The sequence below is a fragment of the Humulus lupulus genome, chromosome 5 (assembly GCF_963169125.1).
Source record: "Humulus lupulus chromosome 5, drHumLupu1.1, whole genome shotgun sequence".
In the NCBI taxonomy this organism is placed as follows: Eukaryota; Viridiplantae; Streptophyta; class Magnoliopsida; order Rosales; family Cannabaceae; genus Humulus; species Humulus lupulus.
In genome coordinates this window covers 104671356-104690071 of record NC_084797.1, presented here as the reverse complement: position 1 = coordinate 104690071, position 18716 = coordinate 104671356, and positions in this window count along the sequence as shown.

The following is an 18716-nucleotide window of genomic DNA, read 5'->3' as shown; positions in this document are numbered from 1 at the left end:
ACTCAGTTGCAGGAGTTACTTGATTTGGGGTTCATTAGACCGAGTTTATCACCATGGGGTGCGTCGGTGTTGTTCGTTAAGAAGAAGGATGGGTCCCTTAGGATGTGTATTGATTATAGGGAGCTGAATAAGTTAACCATTAAGAACAAGTATCCACTGCCTAGGATTGATGATTTATTTGATCAGCTACATGGAAGAACCGTGTTTTCCAAGATAGATCTTCGATCAGGTTACCATCAGTTAAGGATTAAAGAGGAGGACATACCAAAGACTGCTTTTTGGACGAGGTATGGACACTATGAATTTCTGGTTATGTCCTTTGGATTAACCAATGCCCCAGCAGCTTTCATGGACATGATGAATATGGTTTTCAAGGATTATCTGGACAAGTTTGTGATAGTATCCATCGACGACATCTTAGTGTACTCTCAGTTAGAGATGGAGCACGAGCAGCATCTGTGGTTGGTTCTACAACGGTTGAGAGAGCATAAGTTATATGCGAAGTTCAGTAAGTGAGTTCTGGTTGCCGCAAGTTACATTTCTAGGCCATATCGTCAGTAAGGAGGGGATTCTGGTTGACCCAAGTAAGATTGAGGCGGTCGGAGATTAGCCTAGACCGAGCAGTGTTCCTGAAGTAAGAAGCTTTCTGGGTTTAGCAGGGTATTATCGGCGGTTTGTTGAGGGGTTCTCTGGAATAGCTACGCCATTGTCAGAACTGACAAAGAAGAAGACAAGGTATGTTTGGACGGATAGATGTGAGAACAGTTTTAAGGAACTGAAGCGGTGACTGATTACTGCGCCATTGTTAAGCTTGCCGACAGAGAATGAAAAGTTTGTGGTCTACTGTGATGCATCCAGGCAGGGTTTGGGGTGCGTGTTGATGCAAGCTAGCAAGGTGATAGCCTATGCATTGAGATAGTTGAAGGAATATGAGCAGAGATATCCTACGCATGACCTGAAGTTGGCAGCGGTGGTGCTTGCACTAAAGATTTGGAGGCATTATCTGTATGGTGAGAAGTGCGAGATATACACCGACCATAAGAGTCTAAAGTATTTCTTTATCTAGAAGGACCTGAATATGCGCCAGAGGCGGTGGCTGGAATTGGCTAAGGATTATGATTGTGATATCCTTTACCATCCTGGGAAGGCAAATGTAGTAGCTGATGCATTGAGTCGGAAGGGCCCAGGGCAGTTATTTAGCTCGAGGCAAATATTTGATAAGTTAGCTGAGGACATGACCAGAGCAGGTATAGAGTTGGTGGTTGGTCAGTTGGCCAACATCACTCTTCAGTCTACACTCCTTGAGAGGATCAAGGAAGCACAGGGGAAGGATTCTCAGTTGCGAGGCAATAGGGAGAGTGCCTTAGTCGGAGCGACAAAGGAATTTTCCATTTCAGAGATGGGGTTACTAAAGTACAGGGGTCAGATCTGAGTTCCGATGGATTCTGGTATCCGGTGAGAGATCTTGGATGAATCACATACCACTCCCTATTCTTTGCACCCGGGTTCGATGAAAATGTACTAGGACTTGAGAGCTCTGTATTGGTGGTCGGGCATGAAGAGGGATGTGGTGGATTATGTGGCTAAGTACTTAACTTGTCAGCAGGTTAAGGCTGAGCACCAGAGGCCAGCGAGGTTATTGCAGCCTTTGGGGATTCTAAAATGGAAGTGGGAAGATATTACTATGGATTTCGTAGTTGGTTTACCAAGAACTGTGGGACAGCATGACCCAGTGTGGGTGATTGTGGATAGGTATACCAAGTCCGCCCACTTTTTGCCTGTTAGGACAATTTATACTGTGGAGCAATATGCTGAGTTGTATGTGAGGGAGATTGTTCGACTTCATGGGGCTCCGAGATCGATAGTGTCGGACAGAGACCTCACCTTCACCTCCAAGTTTTGGGAGAGTCTGCAGAAGGCTATGGGCATGCAGTTACGGTTTAGTACCGCTTATCATCCTCAGACGGATGGGCAGTCTGAGAGGATGATTCAGATATTGGAGGATCTGCTGTGAGCCTGTGTGCTTGACTTTGGGGGATCGTGGAGTAAGTATCTCCCTTTGATCGAGTTCTCGTACAACAACAGTTATTAGGCGGCCATTGGTGTGGCTCTGTACGAGATGCTTTATGGAAGGAGGTGTAGATCACCTATTCATTAGGATGAGACAGGTGAGAGGAGGTATTTGGGTCCGGAGATGGTTCAGAGGACCAATGAGGCAGTTGAAAAGATTAGAGCGCGTATGCTCGCCTCCCAGAGTCGACAGAAAAGTTATTCAGACTTGAGACGCAGGAGCATGGAGTTTCAGGTTGGTGATCATGTGTTCCTTAGGGTTTCACCCATGAGAGGTGTGAAATGGTTTGGTGTTCGGGGCAAGTTGAGCCCTAGGTTTATTAGCCCCTTCGAGATTCTAGAATGGGTTGGAGAGGTAGCTTATAGACTAGCGATGCCTTCGGCTTTATCAGGGGTTCATGATGTTTTCCATGTATCCATGCTCCGGAAGTATATGTCAGACTCAACGCATGTTCTAAGTTTTGAGAATCTGGAGCTTGATCAGGATTTATCCTATGAGGAGAAGCCAGTTCAGATTCTTGACCGAAAAGATAAAGTCTTGAGGAACAAGACCATCGCCTTGGTGAAAGTGCTGTGGAGAAACAGCAAGGTTGAAGAGGCGACGTGGGAACTTGAGTCAGAGATGAGGGAGCTGTACCCCGAGTTGTTCAAGTAATTTCGAGGATGAAATTTCTGTAAGGAGGGGATAGTTGTAACGACCCGAATTTGCTAATCGGGCTTAGGACCTTGATTAGTGTGCCTGGAGGGCAATAAATGATTTAATATGCTAATATGTGGATTTATGTGTAAATATGATTATGATGCATGTTTAGTTAAGTTAAATATGCATGTGGACCCCATCTGGATATTAGGGGTATAAATGTGATAAATGTTATATATATGTGATATGTCTGTGTAGCACGGACCGAGACAGTCCTGGTGAGCGGTTAGTCAGAAAGTCACAACAGGGTTGAGATTCGGATTCAGGGCGAGTCGAGGGGTAATTTGGGTACTAGGTGTTTTATGGGATTGTCGGGACATGGAAATAAATATTTGGAGATATATTTGAGGATAGAATGTCTAGGCGGGAATATTGGGGAAATTTACCATTTTGCCCTCGGGGACGTTTTGGTACCCCGAGCCTTGAGGTAACCCTTTAGACTTAAGTTAAGTAAAACAAAAAAGGAGGAATTACTTAGAACCTTGGGGAAACCGACATACACACTCTTTCATAACTGAGATAGCTTTTATCTTCTTCTCTTCTTTACTCTCTAAGGAAAATTCAAAGGGAAACTTAAGGGAAAGTAACTTAAAGCTAAGGGATTTCAGCTGGGGAAATTTAAGGGAACTTGAAGCTTGAAGATTGAAGCATAGGGGGGGAATGGTTCAGAATCTTAATTCAGCAAGAGGTAAGTTCTAATTATTAAGGTTTGGTCTTGAATTTCTGCTGGTTTTGTGGATTGCATGTTAGTCAAGATTGGTTTACTTTTTGAGAATTTTGGCTGAGTTTTGAAGTAGGATTCAATGGGGTTTTGGTGCTGTTACTAAGCTGAAATAATTATGTTAGTTATCTGGGTTTAATAGATGAGTTTTGGGTGAATTGGCTTGAGGAAAAGTGTGGAAAAATGGTGGAAAAATCTGGGTTTGGAGGTGAGAGCCGCGGCCCTAGGAGGGGTGCGCCGCGGCCATGGGTGGCCGAGAGGTTCATGCGCGCCGCGGTGCTTGGTGCGCGCACCGTGGCCCGTGTTGGGGTCAGTGTGGTGCTAGCCTCTGTTTCGAGGCTAGCCACAACTCTTGTGGGTGGGGCCGCGGCCCTTAGTGCCAGTTTGAGTTTTTAAGGGTATTTTAGGCTTAGGAACTCAAGGGGTAAGGCTCGGGATGGATTTTATCACCCGGATTGATAGAATTCAATGTCCCGGAGGTTAGGGTTATGGCTCGAAGTTATTTAGTGGATTAGAATTTGATGGATGGACATTGTTAATGTGTTGTGACTAGGGTTTCGGCGAGGCTCGCATTAGAGGACTGTGCTCGGGGCATCGGTGCTCAGAAAGCTCGGAACTCAAGTAAGAAAACCCTTGTTCCCATAGAGCTTGTGTGCAGGGCTGAGCCCAATGTATTTGAATAGAATTGATATGCAGGGCTGAGCCCAATATGTTAGAACTGCAGGGCGTAGCCCTTTAACTGACTATGTTAGAATTCTATACTTGCTTGCTATGCTATATGTATTCTATACGGGTCCGCATATCCAGGGCTTGGTAACGCCTGGGACGGCTAGGCCGTATGTGTTCATCCAATTGGTGGCCTGTTTATATGCTTGATAAATGTGTTGCATATGTTATCTGTTTGTCGGTTTTCTTGCTGGGCTTCGGCTAACAGATGCTCTGTGGTGCTGGTCAGGGTAAAGAGAAGATCAACCAACTATGAGTACAGCAGGCGTGAGGCGGCGTGTACATGTTTGGCCAGCCTGGCTGCCACAGCCAGAGGATTTTGGGAGATGCTTGTAAATGAACTTAGATTTTGTTGTTTATCTGACTTAGTACAGTTTTTATGTTGTAAATATTTCTAAACTGTATTTTTGGATCCCAGGTGTCAAATTTTTATGATCTTCAATGATATGGAGTTAATTCTACATTTTTCCTCTGTTTATGGCTTAATTACACTGTTTGACTTAAAACCTCGATTAGCGAGTTGGAAGCACGTTTTTAAACTCACTTAGTAACGGCTCTAAGGAAGTAGGGCGTTACACATACCATCTCTTTCACACATAGGGATTTGATTACTAATCAGCTGTATAATTTACTCTCATTAATAGAAGTGAACTCACCTGGAAAAACTAGTCCACAATGACCCAATGCCAATTCGCTCTGACCCACTAACCTGGGTAAACCCACCGCGAAACCCATCGCGATGCTCTCCTATTTCCATTATGAAATACTCAAAGGCTACAATGGCCTCACCGATTTATGACACTGTGATCTGACCTGCTATCAGGCTAAGAACTTTACCATGCATTCCATTACATCCCTCTCCATCTCAGGCCAACACTATAAAGCTTTCGTATCATGTTACATTTCCATAATGGCTGAATGAAGAGAATAGAAGAATAGCATGAGATTCATCCAGAATGTCCCAATTAATTTCGGTGTCAATCGGAATCCAAATCCAACCCTATACCACAATAAATTTGATATCTGACACTGTATAATCCTTAGCTAATCCAGCTAAGACTTACTCCTCAGTCTTTCTTATCCGTGGTTCACTTAATCATCTTTCCTTCTAATCCTTTCCGAAATGATAATCTCAAACATAAAACTGGCCACTTAGCCCACCAGAAACTCTACTCTAGTTCTGGTCAGATCCTTTAACCAACATATTGCATAGGCAATTACTTTTCTCTGTCACTTAGATGTCATAACGACCTACTAACTGGTTCTGACCTGCAAGAAGACTCAGAATTAATTCCCAAGGCACCTAAAATATTCTTTGCCACCCAAGGACACTTCTGCCCCTAAGGCGTTCCTTAACCTTGGAAAATCTCCGCAGAGAAAATACCACAATATCATCGTCCAAGACGATGACAAGTCCCAATCAAATAATCCTTTGAATGCTCTGTTCATCTGATTTACAAACACTTGGAATCAAACAAATTCTCAAGACATTATCAGCACTCCCAGTGCTCTTATTTGTTATAACAGTAGACTTCTGCATATTCTTTCCCCCTGATCTCTAACTGGTACTAACCAGATCCAATGTCCACCTTAGAGAATTCCATCTTACTCAATAACTGAACCTTTAATTCTTACAACTCCGCTAAGCCATTCAATTCAGTGCCTTAAACCTGATTCCATCCCTGGCACTAATCCAATCACCATTCTATCTCTTCATATAAAAGAAACCCTGGCAAGTCCCCTGGAAGCACATCCAAAAACTCATAGACTAATCCAGTTTGTTCTGACTTCGTTAGCACAATCTAAGTGGTTTCCACCACACTAGCTAAGAGTTCCATGCATCTCCCTGCACTAGAGCTCTAGCTTTCAATACAAATGTCATTGACATATCAAATCCATCCACAGTGCCAACTTTCACAAGGCTTCCCACTCTCAAGCTCAAGAGTTACTATACTTTCCTTACTATTTAAAATTGCCCCACACTTGGCTAACCAATCCATACCCTGGTTTAAACCCAAGCCAGTCAGTCATAACCAACTCATGAAAACCACTGATGAGCCATTTCCACAATAATTCACCAAATCTCCAACCCATCTATTAGGTTACCAGTAAAGTATCGCTTTTCCCATCACTACATAACCATGTGATCTGCATAACATCTTTATGCTTCTATATATGCCACAAACAAAGGGACAACATGGTACCAAAACCAATCAGCATAACTTAGAAATCAGAACTAGAAAACTGACCTGCCACCCCAGAAGAACTAGTTTCGGTCTCAGACTCTAACTGTTTAGGAATAAACACTCGAGTTGGAATCGAGCACTCTATCCCCTTTTGCTCATGCTCCCTTAGCCTTGGGCAACTCTTCATGATATGCCCAACCATATAACATGGGAAACATGCCTTTGCTCGGCATTCTCCCGGATCACGCTTCTTGCACCGAGTGCAAATTGGATAAATTTTCTTCCAGCTTTCATTCTTACTTGCTCCAATAAGTGGAGATACCACTATCTGAGCTCCGTGCTCTCTGGCACTCTTCTTCTCATTTTGTATGCTCTCAACAGCAAGAGCCTTCTCTACCATCTGAGGATAGGTAGAGATTTCATAACCGGGGCAACTCTAATGCCCCGAGCTATTCCAAGATTCAATCCCTGAACATACCTTTCCTTCTGAGCCACATCAAATCAAACTTGGCCAACCCATGTCTAAAGAAAACTTGGCCAACCCATCAAAATCTGTTAACATACTCGATTACTGATACATTACCCTGAACGAGATTCAAAAACTCATTCATCTTAGCGGTCTTAGCTATGTCACAGTAATATCTTTCATTGAACAGTTTGGGATACTACCTCTTTCCAGTCCATCATGACTGTGTTTCGTGTCTGGGATACTACCTCCCACCATGTCCTAGCATCATCTCACAATACAAATGTCGCACAAGCCACCCCATCGTGACCTACCAGTCCCATACTATCAATAATGGAACTGATCATGCCCATCCATTGCTCAGCTCTGAATGGATCTAGGCCTCCCTCAAAGACTGGAGGGTAAAACTCCTGGAGTCTTCCACAGAGAAATTCCCATCTGTTCTCAACCCTTGGCTGAGCAAAAGCTGGTGCCACTCCTGGCATAACCAAGGAAGAAGTGCTCCCCAACAGATTCCATTGTTGCTTCAGACACTTAATCTCTCTCTCATGCATCTGCAATCTTGATTGCAAATCTGTGATCATCTGCTGAAAATTCATAGGAGCAGATGAAGAATTGATACCCTGGCTGTAATTCCCAGCCTCTGTATAACCACCACCAGGCCTCATTATCTGCCTTGGCTATAAACCTGCTGATTGAATCTGCAGTCAATAACTTAACCCATTAATCATGACGAGCATATCAAGAGCTTTCCCCATGGGATCAATCTTACCACACCACAATCACAAACAACTTGCAGTGCTAAAAACATGCTCATGGCATTCATACATCAATCAGGATCCCAGCTCTTCCAACATTCACACCATGCCTCCAACTCTAGCATGCAAATATCACAATTATATATTCACAGAGTAGGTAATCATATAATCACATCCATATATATATATATTCATGGTGCATATAATCATATAGTCAAGAGCCAGGCTCTATCATAATCTCATGCTCCCTAATACAATATGTAGGTAAAGCATTTACATTCTATTTAAGCAGTTAAGCACATAACCACATAAATAGTGACCATTCCCTGAGTGAAACTATCTTCAGTGATGAGTGTATAGGCCTAGCTTATCTTTAGGAACCATAAACCTTGGCTTGCTCTAATACCAAGTTGTAATGCCCTAAACTCCAGAGACCATTACGGTGTGCCTTGTAAACAGTGCTAAACTCACTAATCGAGTCATTTGGCCAAAATCGTATAAGTAAGTATGATTAGTGGTTTAGGGATAAAAATTATTGTTAAGATATAACGTTTCATTATATACATTGGGATCCCAAAAATATAATTTAGAGGTCTATTACAAGAAAATATTTACAACCATCCGATCTAAGTGGCAAAACAGGGTTTAATCCTAGCTCATCTTCAAACCTCGGCCGTGGTGGTCGAGCAGCTGCATATGTACACATCATCACCTAAGCTCTCCATGTCAAGGATGGTCCAGGGCTTTTAGCCCCAAATAGAAGAGTGACAGTTGTAATAGTCACTAAGGTGGGTTTATTCCCAATAGCAATGTGACGATAGGGTCACCAGGGCTTTATAGATAAGTGAACCTTTCACTAGCTTAAACAGGATAGGTGCATGATGACTAGTCACCAACATAACCTTCCTCATGCCCATAGAGTCATAACCATGGAACTTTGTTCCCTATCCATGTGACAAGCAGTCACCTAAGCCTTAGCCCCTGGCTCTGAGTAACTAGCTTAGAATAGTCAAGAGCTTATAAGATTCATCGACCTTAGGGTCGGTCCAACATTAATGCCCCAGAGTCATTCAACGCTGATATCGATTAGATCTAATCTTTAATCGGCCCTGTGCTTAGGACGCTATGCCGTTCTAGGCTCTTAGGTCTGTGATACTCAACCAGTGCCGACCCTGACTAGTCAGTGCCATACACAATTAAGCAATGCTACCAAACATATATCATATGTCAAATATCTGAATACAGGGCATTCAACATGCTTACTCAATAATTACTAGCACAATTGGGATCATGCATAAACACAGAGGCTCAAGCTCTAAACAATCTCATATTGAATATACATAGCATGTCCTAATCACATGTTTGTCGTGCATTACATTTAAACATCCAACATGCATCAAGAATAACCATGCATGTCACATATACATAGGGTGCAGTTTTCTTACCTTTGGTCCAAGCACAGGTTACCAATAAATGAGCCCCAAGCACGATCCTGATTCCAAGCCTCTAGTGATAACCTAGTCACAACCACAAACGGTGATCCAATGAGTTCAAGTTCTAAAACCAATCCTGGAACCCAAACTTAGCCTCCAAGACATCAAACCCCACCAATCTGGGTAGTAGGAATGATCCCGAGGCCTAAAACCAAGTTCCCGAGGTCAAAACACACAAACGAGCTCAACACCCTGCCTGAGCCGTGGCCCCCAGCTATCCCAGGAGCAAGGGCCAATGCGCCCCTCACACAGGGCCGCGGCGCCCACTAAGGCCAAAGTGCCTCCACCTGCTGCATTGAGCTAGGGCCGCGCCCCCCCCCCCCCCCCAGCCATAACCTAGATTTTAACCTTTTAAAACCTCCCAAAAACATACCTAAACACCCCCAAATAAAAAAATGAAAGTTCCCAATACATCCCCATTATCCAAAACCCAAGCTTCAATTCAATCGAAAACTCATCAAAACACAAAGTCCAATTCAAGCTTAAAAACTTTAAAAACTTAAAAATTAAAACTTGAGTTACCTCTAATTGAGTTGTTTCCAACTAAATCCTCCGGTTAATAAGCATCTAATCTTACCTAGGATCGCTATGCCTTGATCCTTGCTTGATTCCGACTCCTAGAACTCAAGTTATCTTCGAAAATGCGATCGGGAGACAAAAATGGAACTTTGAGGGAGAGAGAGCGTACATAACGTTCTTTTTATTTCTTAAAAGGTTACTTCATGCTTAAGTAGCCTCAACCAAAACCTAACGCTCGGGGTCCCACAAACACTCCCGGGGATAAAATAGTCAAAACCTCCAGAATTTCCCCCTGATCTTACTAACTCCCAATTTATCACAAAATATTTATTCCCATTCCCCAATAACCCGGTAATGCTCTAAATACCCATTGACTCACTCCGAGTTAAGAACAAATCGCGTTGTGACTTTCCAACTAGCTTACCTCCTAGGATCGTCTTGTGCTGAGTAACCCTAGCATAACCAAACAATAATAAAGCACCATACACATCACATATATGCCAAATATGCCCAAAATGGCCAAAATATGAAAATCTCCCAATTACTCAAAAACGAGTTCACATGCATATTATCATTAAATAACACAATAAATCAATTATGGCCTTCCCGGCCTCCTAATCAAGGTCTTAATCCTTATTAGGAAATTTGGGGCATTACAAGCTTGTTCCATCATTAGTGACCAAGATATTGTTTTACGACTTCTGAATTGTCTTGGCCCTAAATTGGATTTTGTGGTGTCTGGGATTACTTTTCGAAGTTATTTTCTGTCACTTGAGGTGGTTCAAGCTTTACTAATGTCTCATGAAAGTCAACTGGAACGTCATCAAGCCATGAGTGATCTTTCCATGAAGATGTCTACTAATCTAACCTTTGGTTCATCAAGAAATGAGGGTTATCGATCATATTCTAATTCTTGTTGTGAAGGATCTTCTGACAATTCTTCAAGATTTTCTCCAAGAACTTCTTTTCGTGATTATAGTCCATCTACTCGACTCAATTGTCAAGTATGTTTAAAGTTTGGTCAAACAACAACCATTCGTCACTACCATTTTGACAAGAATTGGGTAACTCCAAAGCCTCCAATACCTTAGCCGTGTGCCTATATTAGTAAACATGATTTCGATTGTGATCCTCAAGCCTATTCCACTACTATAGTCCAAGATTTTGGTGATGATAATGCTTGGTGTGCTGATACAGGTGCAACTAATCATGTTGCTTTTGGAATGGAACACATGGACTTGGCTACTCCTTATGGTGGCACTGAAACTATGGTTGTTGGTAATGGTAAGAAACTCATTATTTCTCATATTGGTACAGCAACTTTACCCTCTAATTCCTCTACACTTAAATTCAGTTCTACAAGTTCCTTCTATTACCAAAAATCTTGTTAGTGTCTCTAAACATACAAAAGATAATGATGTTTACTTGGAGTTTCATAAAAATTGTTCTTTTGTTGAGGACACGCAAATGGGAACAGTCTTACTCAAAGGGTAGGTTAAAGATGGTCTATACATGCTTAGAGAATATGTTTCAAGTTGACAAACCACTATTCTTCAAAGTCAGTTAGCTACTACATCTAGGACTAGAAATTCTAACTGTAATTTCTCTTTTGCACAAAGAGTTGTTCATTCAGCCTCTAATTGTAACAATTCTTCTATTAATAAAGTAAATTCTAGTTCTGTTCCTTTTTCTTCTTAAGCCCAACTTTATCAGACAAACTTGACTCAAGATGTTAAAACTTGGCATTGCAAACTTGTGTATAACGTCCTCCTAATCCAGGACCGTTACACTGTGTACTTTAAATTGTGTCAGACTTTCTAACCTAGTCATTTGGTTTAAAATGTGTAACTACGGTTAATGTATAGGGTTAGGGTTAAAAAATTTGGTCAAAAGATGTGTTGACTTTTAGTTGAAAAGATTCATACAGTCATGGGATCCCTGATCTAGGAATACAGACTTCAATATAGAAACAGATATGGATAGGCATATCCCAACAAAATAAGCACGCATTCATGATAATCACATAACACCTTCGAACAATCATTCTCACAATACTAATCATATTTATCTAATGGGGCCTCATGCCCTAACCACAAAATTCATACAATAAACATGAAACACTTGATCAAGAATCAACCAAAATGTGACAGAATAGCTTAAACAAAAATGTCCTCAGGGCCCAAGCCCTAGTCATGATAATTGATAACATTCAAGCCAAGCCCTAATCACATATAACACGTATTGGGTGCAGTTTCCTTACATCAGGATCGAGTATAATGTAAACAAGAATGACCCTCGAGCACGATCCCGGTTCTGAGCCCCTAGCGATAACCTAGTCACAACCATAATATAGGATTACATCAATAATGAGCAAACAAAGGCTTCCAGACCGAGTCCTAGCCTCCGGGGCCCTGAGTTCCACTAAACCAGGTAGTGGAATTGATCCTGAGCCCTAAGGAAAAGGTTCCCATTTTTATAAAACTCCCCAAGGCCAAAATTGCCCAGGTGTGCCGTGACCTGACCCTGAGGGTCGTGACGCACCCCTCCTATCCGAGAGCCTCCCCCTCTGTGAAAGGGACGCAGGCTGCAACTTGCCCTTGAGGGTTGTAGCTCACCTCCCAGACAGAGACCTCCCAAGGCCCTAGGTTAAAGCTGAGTTGTGGCCCCTCAAGAATAAAGCTATCACTTGGCCCCACGAACCATGATTTTTCACACATTCCAATAGCCAAATTCAATATGAACTAACCCAGTTTCACCCCAAAACCATAATACAATCCCCACAACAGTTCTAACATCTTCCCAGCAACAAAACCCAACACAAATCCAGTCTTAAAACTCACAAAAATTCCAATTCAATTCTTAAGCTAAAAGTTCAAGAACACTCTCTAAAACAGCCAAGCAAACACATAATTTCAAGCTTACCTCAACTAGAAGTTAATCTCTGAAGCTATAACAAAACTAATCCCCTATAGTTTAGGCTTCAATCTCCAAGTTTTAGCTAGGAATTTTGCTTAATTAGCTTAAGAAAGTTTTTTTGAGAGAAAGAGAGTGAAGGAGAGAGAAAGAGTCGGTCAGTAAGCTTCTGAGTGTTTTTTTTTTCCTAAGGCTTAAGTGACTTAAGCTATTCCTGAGGCTCGGTATACAAAAAATGTCCCCGATGGCAAAATGGTCAACTTCCCCAGTATTTCCTCCTAAACTCCCTAACTCCAAATATATCTCCAATTATTTATTTCCATTACCCGATAACCCAATTAAATGCCTAATATCCAAAATACCCCTCGACTCGCCCCGAGTCAAGTATTAGGTTCCGTTGTGACTTTTCCACTAACTTGCTCCCTAGGATCGCCTCGTGCCGAGTAACTAAAATAAACCCACATAGTAATGTGGTCTTACACATATGCACATAAATATACAATTATTCCCTCAACGGGCCAAATTATCAAGATGCCCTTCTAATAAGAAGCTGGCCCACATGCTTATTTAATATCCCTAAACATGCACAACTAGCTATATAATCATATAATCCATATAATTACAATTAAATATAACAAATAAGCATATAACTCCATATATTGCCATCCTGCATCCCTAATCAAGGCCCTAAGCCTTATTAGGTAATTTATGGATGTTACAACTATCCCCTCCCTACAGAAATTTCGTCCTCGAAATTTTACCTGAAAAGCTCGGGATACTGAGTCTGGATATCCGCCTCCAGCTCCCAGGTCGCCTCCTCGACCTTGTTGTTCCTCTACAATACCTTAAATAAAGGTATAGTCTTGTTCCTTAGGACCTTGTCCTTCCTGTCTAGAATCTGAACTTGTTATTCTTCATAGGACAAGTCTGCCTTCAATTCCAGATCCTCATAACTCAGTACATGACTTCCATCTCATACATACTTCCTCAACATGAAAATATGTAATACATTATGTACACTAGACAGTGCGGGGGGTAAGGCCAACCTATAGGCCACCTACTCGATCCTTTCCAGGATCTCAAACGGTCCCACAAACCTAGGGCTCAACATGCCTTTCATCCCGAACCTCTTCACCCCTCTCAGAGGTCAAACCCTAAGGAAGACATAGTCTCCCATCTGGAACTCTATGTTCTTCCACCTCGGGTCTGAATAGCTCTTTTGTCTACTCTGAGATTTGAGCATCTGAGCTATATTCTTCTCGATAGCCTCAGTGGTCCTCTGAACTGGGTCAGGACCTAAATATTTCCTTTTACCCATCTCATCCCAGTGAGTGGGCAATCTTCACTTCCTACCACACAGCATCTCATAAGGTGCCACCCGAATGGTAGACTGGTATCTGTTGTTATAGGAAAATTCTATCAAAGGAAAATATTTACTTCAAGACCCTTCAAAATCCAACTCACATGCTCTCAGCATGTCCTTCAATATCTGGATAGTCCTCTTAGACTGACAATCTGTCTGAGGACAATAAGTTGTGCTAAACTTCAGCTGTGTACCCATCGCCCTCTGCAAACTTCCCCAAAACATGGAAGTAAAGATAGGGTCCCTATCAGACATGATAGACCTCGGAGTCCCATGAAGGCGAACTATCTCTCTCACATAGAGATTAACATACTAGTCAACTGTGTAATTCGTCCTCACTGGTAAAAAATGAGCTGATTTCAAATAACGATCCACGATGATCCAAATAGAATCATGCTAGCACACTATCCTGGGCAATCCTACAACGAAATCCATCGTGATATCCTCCCACTTTCACTCTGTGATAAACAGAGGCTGTAACAGTTCTGTCGACCTTTGATGCTCAGCCTTGACCTACAGACAGGTCAGGCACTTTGCCACAAACTCAGTCACATTCCTCTTCATCCCAAGCCACCAATATAAAGCTTTCAGATCCTGGTACATCTTTGTGCTGCACGGATGTAGAGAATAAGGGGTGGTATGAGCTTCATCCTGAATCTCTTTCCTAATCCCCGCATCCATCAAAATGCAAATCTAATCCTTGTACCTCAATAAGCCCATACTTGACACCGTATAGTCCTTAGCTACTCTAGCTAGGACGTCTCCTCTAATCCGCCCCATCTGTGGGTAATCTAATTGTTTCTCCTTGATTTTCTCCAAAAGAGTAGACTGTGAATTGATGTTGTCTAACTGGCCCACCACTAACTCAATTCCCGCTCTAGTCATGTCATCAGCCAATTTCCTCAATATATGTCGGGTACTATATAACTGTCCCGAACCACGTTGGCTTTCCAAGGGTGATAGATGATCTCACAATCATAATCCTTTACCAGCACTAACAAATGTCTCTGCCTCATCTTCAGATCCTATTAGGTGAAGAAGTATTTTAAACTCTTGTGGTAAGTGTATATCTCACACTTCTCTCCATACAAGTAGTGTCGCCACACCTTCAATGCAAAGACTACTGCTTGAAGCTCTAAGTCATGTGTGGGGTATCTTTGCTCATATTCCTTCAACTGACGTGATGCTTAGGCAATCACCTTCCCTGTCTAAATAAGGACACAACCCAAACCCTGTCTTGAAGTCTCATAGTAAACTACAAACTTGTCTCGATCTGTAGGAATGCTCAAAATCAGAGCGGTGATCAAAATCTTTCTGAGCTTCTAGAAGCTGTCTTCACACTTGTCTAACCATACAAACTTCTGATTCTTGTGTGTTAACTCTGTCAATGATGACATAATCTTGGGGATCCCTTCCACAAAGCGTCTATCATACCTTGCCGATCCCAAGAAACTCCTGATCTTTGAAGCATTCTTCAGTCTTGGCCAATCTCTGACCGCCTCGATCTTTGTTGGATCCACCTTTATTCCATCCTTACTAACTATGTGACCTAAGAAAGTCACATGTGGCAACTAAATCTCGCAATTCTTGAACTTTGCATACAACTTGTTTTCTCTCAACCTCTGTAGTACCAATCTGAGGTGCTGCTCGTGTTCTGTCTTTTTCCGAGAGTATATCAATATATCGTCAATAAAGACAATCACAAACTTGTCCTGGTAATCTTGGAACACCCTATTCATTAAATCCTTAAATGCTGATGGGGCATTAGTCAATCAAAACGACATACCAAGAACTCATAATGCCCATACTTGGTGCGAAAAGTTGTCTTCAGTATATCCTCCTCCCTGGTCCTCAAATGGTGATAGCCAGATCGAAGATCTATCTTAGAGAATACTGTTCTACCCAACAACTGATCAAACAAGTTATCAAACCTTGGCAGTGGATATCTGTTCTTGATAATCAACTTGTTCAGCTCTCTATAATTGATACTTCCTGTAGTTGAACTTTTAGTTCCTTCAGCTCAGCTGGAGCCATCCTATAAGGTGCCCTAGACACTGGCTCTGTCCCTGGCGCCAATCCAATTAGAAACTCAATCTCCCTGTGTGGAGGTAACCCTGGCAGATCCCTAGAAACACATCCAGAAACTCACAGATTAATCGGATTTGTTTTGGTCCCCCTAGCATGACCTGAGTGGTATCCACCACACTAGCTAAGAACCCTATGCATCCCCCTTGCAATAGGTATCTAACTCTAAGTACATATATAATATGTATACGTGGTCCATGAACAGTGCCAACGAATACAAAAGGGTCCTCACCCTCGGGCTCAAAGGTTACCATTTTCTTCTTGCAATCTATCGTTGCCCCATACTTCTCTAGCCAATCCATACCCAGAATTATATTAAAATTTGTCATCACCAATTCCACCAAATAAACTGATAATTCCTTGCCATCCACTGTAACTAGTAGCGATCTAACCCTTCTCCTGGAAACCACTAACTCCCCAATAGGCAACATAGTACCAAACCCCAATGGATAGAAGTCACATGGTCTACACAATCCATCTATGATCCTACTAGCAACAAAAGAGTGCGTAGCACCCAAATCAATCAAAACAGTATAGAAGGTTCCATCACTAGAAAGTTGACTTGTAACTACCGAGGGACTAGCCTCGACACCTGCCTAGGTCAAATTCAACACCCGAGCTGGCATCACGTTATCCATCTTCTTCGGTTCCTTCTTTCTGGCTCACGGGAAGTCTTTCTTCAAGTGCCCTACATTACCACAAACAAAGTAGGCTTTTGCCCGACATTCCCCAATATGGCGCCTCCTGCACCTAGAACACTCTGGAAACGCTCTCCAGGTCTCACCGCTACTCTGGCGACCTATCTGTATGCCCCGTGGCCTCTAATCTGGCCCTGGAGATCAAACTGTCTCTAGAGTCTTCGTCTTCTGATCACTAGGGCCTCCACCCCAACCAAAACCTAAAAATGGAGGTCTCAACCTCCAAGAATTTGTTCTGGTTGCATTATCATGCCAGATCCTATTCTCTGTGCTCTCAGCTCTAAGTGCCTTCTCTATAGCCTGTGCGTAGATGGTCAATCCCGACACAGTGGTAATACAAACATCCCACGCTGTCATAGGTTGTAGCCCTTAAAGAAACCTCTCTCTTCTGGTCCCATCAGTGGGCACCAGATCCCCGGCAAACTTTGCCAACCTATCGAACTTTTGGGCATAATCTGTTACTGTCATGTTACCCAGAAGTAACTTGTTGAACTCTTCAGCCTTCAAAGCTTTAACTGCGTCGTTGTAGTATTTCTCGTTGAACAAGGTTCTAAACTCTTCCCATTCAATGGTGGTTACTTCTCTGGTCTGGGATACCACCTCCCACCATATTCGGGCGACCTCCCAAAACATATAAGTGGCGCAGGCCACTCTCTCATTACCACCTACCCTCATAAAATCAAGGATGGTGGTTATCATAGTCATCCACTGCTCAGCCTTTAGTGGATCTGAGCTGCCCTAAAAAAATTGGAGGATGCTGCTTCCTAAACCTCTTATACATGGGTTCCTACCTATCTCCCCTTACCTGGGGCTGTACTACTACTGGTACCTCTGGCTGTATCACTGCCGGTACCGCGAGCTGTGGGTTCCCTGCTGCAACCTATTGTTGTCTCAAGACGCAAATCTCCTCTTTCTGCCTCTCTAATCTGGCTTGCATGTCAGCAAGCACCTGTTGTTAGTTTTTTGGAGTTGGTGGTGGGTCCTCGCCTTGGTCATTCCCTTCACTGGCCTGTAACTCTTGGCCAACCAATCTCTTTGACCTTCAAAGATTCATACTGTTACTCAATCCACCCTACAGTGATCAAATCGGGCGTTAGGTAAGTAATAACTATACTTCTTTCCGCCTGACGATCCAAGATCAACAGATAAACACACAAATGCAATGCTAATAAGAATGCCATCACTCAATATATTCATTCATTGTGCTAATAACAACTTCCTAATATCCATCAGCAATTAACAATACACATAAACATATCCAAGCATTTTCACAAGTATAACATAGCTAATAAGCATGTTCCTTAATCCCTGCCAGTATTAATGGTGCTAATATGCATTTCCTGGTTCATATACAAACAATAGTGCTAATAAGCAGTTCCCTTGCATTCACAAGCAGTAACGATGCTAATAAGCATGTTCTCTATCATTCATGTAGCAGTCAAGGGCCAAGCCCTACAAATTATCTCATGCACCCTAAATAGGCATGCAAATAAGGCATTCATATCATGTTTAAGCATTTAAACTTATAACAACATAATAGTTACCGAACCCTGAGTCGAGGTTGTCTTGAGTGGCGAGTGTACATGCCCAGCCAGTCTTCAGGAGCCCTTAAACCGTGGCATCTCTGATACCGAGTTGTAACGTCCTCCTAATCCAGGATCGTTAAACTGTGTACTTTAAATTATGTCAGACTTGCTAACCAAGTCATTTGGTTTAAAATATTTAGCTACGGTTAATGTCAAAGGTTAAGGTTAAAATATTTGGTAAAAAGAATTGTTGACCTTTAGTGGAAAAGATTCATACAGTCATGAGATCCTAAAATATTAAAATTAAAATTTTAAAAAGGTGTATATACATCAAAAGTTACATTCAGTCGACCTAAGTGGCAAAACAGGACTACAACCTTAGTTTCTCTGAGATATACCCGGCCGTGGTGGTCGAGTAGCCGCATATGTACACTGTAACGAACCAGATTTTCATGACTCGATAATGCGGAAATATAAATGTTTTTATTTAAC